Raw genomic sequence first — 4,178 nt, 5'->3', positions numbered from 1 at the left:
CCGTGGCCTCCAAGCTCACATCAGAGCTACACCAAGACACTGTTGTGAACAGCTATAAATGGGCCCTTGCATCATTGTTGTTACCTAAGAAAATCAATGTCTTTCACTAAAAAGGGAGCTATATGAAGTCTCGTGCAGAAAAGACGTGACCCTTCTTTTAATTTTTCTAAGAAAAATATCACAGGACCCTATTCGGTTTAACTAATTTTCTTTAAGAATTAAAGATATTAGCCATTTTAGATTTTTTTTTCTCCCACTCAATGCAGGCTTTTTTGTGAGAAAAGATATATTTAATTATTGATTTGTGCCCTGAAGGATAATAGTTAAAGACTTGAATGTATTTTTTTCTCCTATGGGCTTCCTGGAAGAGAATGGATCTATGGATGTGGCATCCTGGTGAGATGAAAGTCTAATTATCTCTCAAGAAAACGAGTGGAAAGGCTTTTTTAATTAGGACCCAACCGAATCTGTGCACTGAGAATTTTGTACATTGTGATGGATGGTGTGTGCATCTCCTTAGTGACTGCAGACAGAATAATAATCTGGTGAAGGGGAGTGGACTGTGCAAAGCAGGGTGGCCAGTGAATAAGAAACCAAGGGGAGGAAAGTGTTCAGTGGAGCAGGTGGGGTTGCGAATGAAATTGGAGGGGTGTGCTCCGTAGTATAGAGGTTAGGGGGAGACTAAAAGAGGTGAGCGACGCCCAATCACATGATTCACGAGGCAGACAACGGCGAAAAAGAACAGGGTGAGAAGTGGAGTGAAAGATCATTTAGGAAGAGAAAAGTAAATAAGATCGAGATGTAAGAAAAAAGGGAGAATTGCAGATAAAGAGGGAGCAACAGAGCCCCAAGCAGTTGCCATGATTGGTCCTGTTCCCAGCACACAGCCGATTGGTTAGACTTCTCCACACTCCCTTCTCCTTGGCTCTTACCTCCCCTCTCATCTCAGCAGGGGGTACCACAGTCGCCAAGCCCCTTAATGCTCCCCTCCACTCTTCACTCTTATGCTGCGTGGCTGGCATGTAGAATGTATAATCACTATATAATCATGATCAATGTCTGTGCATGTGTAGGAGTATAATAGTGGCAAGATTGAAACAGTTCTCATGTTTTATTTTTCTTTCTTTAACATATTTCAGTAAGCAACAAAATTGCCACGCTGTACAGTATATGAAACACACCTATCCTAAAAACAGCCTTGCATGTAAATTTACCAGGAAAAAGGAACACATGATAACGTGATTATATCTGCGCTAACTTGATTATAGGCCTGAAAGAGTGAATGTGAGCTGTTGGTATATTAGTGTGCCTCAGAATGAGAATGCTCTGGGAAGATAGCATCCTGTTTATGTATTCAGAACAGCTAAGAAAAAGAATTGATATTCATCTATTCAAAAATAAACATGCAGGTTCTCTGTTAAAAACCAGCATCTTACTGATTTTGCTTCTGTAGGTTCAGAAACTCTCAAAAATGGTCTCTTCTTTATCCTCCTGATCTCTCTCATATGGAAGTTTGTCATCATGATTGACTGACAACTGTGAAACTTGAATTAACAGATAAAACAAACTGGTACTTAAGGACTGCACTTAACGAGCTAGACCGGGCAGTCGATTGACACAAATGGTTATTTTGACATCATCTTGATTTACTGTTGCAGGTGGGAAAGCAAACAGACGCCAACGATTTTGGGAAAAAAAAGTCAAGAATTAACTTCCACATAATACCAGGGGTTTAGGGCAGAAACCTCAAAAGAATGGGAGGTTGCTTGGTCCTTGGGGTCTAAATATGATAAGTAGAACATAAAATCTTGTGTAATCTAATCGAGACGGGTTTTTTTTTTTGCATCTAATTGTTCAGCTGATTCACATTTTTAGGTTGAACTAATGAACATTGTTCAGCCTCTGGGCTTCCTTTGATAAGTAATTAAAACAGCCTGAAACTGATTAAAAAAAAGACCTTATGTTACAGTGTAAGGATATATCTATGGCATATTTCTTCAGTCTAAACCTAAAAGAAACAGGAGTCTCACAGGCTAGAGCTAACTTTCAAGTAGCCTGGAAGGAAAGCCAACAATAGAAACACGAGTTCCTTTACATCCTAATAATCACAGCACATTCACTCTGCTTTAAATCCCGGGTGAGGACACAGTGACCTCCATATAGCTGTACAACTCGTCTGAACTGTTGTGAAGATGGATTAGTAGGATTTGGTCTGTTAGGGCTTTCTTTTGATGAGCAGTAACAAGATGGTCTTGCCTCAGTGTCTGTTGACTGAAACAGACTCTACTATGCTGTCTCTATTCAGACATTGCACGGTATTGGTTAATAAATGGGCAATTTATCACTAGTATTTTTTTTTCCCTTTTCAAGGCTTTATTAACTCTGATGTCTCAAGAGTGCGTCCTTGAACAAAACATTTGACCTCACAGCTGCTCAGTGTGACTGTGCAGTAATTAAGAAGTAGCACCTCATGAATGTGTTTTAATGATGCTTTTCTTTGGGGTTTTTTGCTCAGAAAAACAGTTACAGACATGTCTCTGAAGCCTGTTTTTCTCTGTTTGTGCCATTGCAATTGAGTGGCATTGCAGCCATCAAGTACACTATGCCTTGCTGATAGTTTTGAATTTATGCTACTCTACTCAGAAAGCTAAATTTCAGAGACTTTTTTGTACAGTTTTAACACATCAGCACTGCACTGAGAACAATATTCTTTAATGCTACAAAACTTCCAAAGACTCTTCAGTACTTTTACATCACATCTTCACGCACTAGTTGCAAAGTTGCAGAGTATGCAAAAGGGAGTGCGAGATAAACTTCTACTGTATGAGTGAGAGTTTATTTTTTAAGTCTTTAATTGATTGCGATTGTGATCAATATCCAAGTAAAATGCACAGCTATAGTACATTGGCTGACCAATCACATGGTTCACTGCCGTTCAAAAGTGAAATTCTGTTAACAGTGTGGTCAGAAGGTTTTCACTTCATCTGCTCTTAAAGGCTTGGAAACCAGTGTCTGTTATCTGGCCAAGACATTCCTCTCAGAGGCTATTCCATATTCGGACAGCAGTTTGGATTAAAGCTTTGTCCAAGGAGTGTGCTCATGGGTGGAAGAAGAGATACGCTGCTATGGTATGGTGAATGGTGAAATGCCTGACATATGGAGGAGGGAGCAGAGGGCAGTTGTAGGTGGGCAGTTAGAGGTGTCCAGCTTGTACAAGACAGCAGCAACCTGATGTCTGATGCTGAGGACAGTTACTGCTAATTAACAACCGGCAGGACACCTCATCCACTCCAATTAAAGCCTCTATCTGGCCAAGAGGAGTTGGGTGAGCGCTCATCCATCTAAGTGAAGCTTACTGTATGACACCGATGACCTGCGCTTCACGGTCAGCGTGACTCTTTTTCTTCAGCTTAGAACTCAAAGCTGTAGTTGAAAGAAGCCAACAGTATCTAAAAAAAAACATACCGGCTATGACTTAAAATATCGAAGTTCAAGTGAAGACCATATTCATACAAGACCCGATTTTTCTCTTCTTCAAATTTACGGCACATGGTGAATTGCATGGTATGCACTACACTCTTCTGGTTGCCAAGCAACTAAATTGGGGAAAATGTTGAAAATAAAAATAGGAAAAAGAAAGTATAGTTCTTTGCTCGCACTTTAATCAGAGAGTGAAGTCGTGATTTAATACAGTGTTAGTATTAGTCAGAGGGTGATGTTACCCATCAGCAGTTATATTCCTCCGGCTCATTTTATTGCCACCCAGGTGAAGACAAGTACATTGACAGAAATATCTGCTAATTAAAACTTAAAGCATTAAGCTTAATTAATGAGATCATTGGCATAACAGGTCGTTTTCAGCCACATTACCATAACTACCCACAGTTAATGTATCACGGTGATTAATGCAGTACTTAATGAAGCGCTTTTTGCTTCCCTTGGAATGTCTGACACAAAGTTCAGTGACCAGTGCTGAGAAACATAAAGCGGTAATTGTTTGTCTTATAGAAACACATTTTATCATTTTCATCATTTTTTAAAAGGTTAAGCATCTTCATTAATGTGTGATGAGAGCTGCACAAGACATCTGCTGACCAACCTCTGCAATGCATCAGTGTTCTCGTGCATTTGGCTGCAACTGTTCAGGTTGTCAGTCTAACTAGCAAAGCGTGCAAAAT

The sequence above is a fragment of the Neolamprologus brichardi genome, chromosome 2 (assembly GCF_056152115.1).
Source record: "Neolamprologus brichardi isolate AB-2024 chromosome 2, ASM5615211v1, whole genome shotgun sequence".
Taxonomy (NCBI): Eukaryota; Metazoa; Chordata; class Actinopteri; order Cichliformes; family Cichlidae; genus Neolamprologus; species Neolamprologus brichardi.
Note: the sequence above shows the minus strand (reverse complement) of the source record.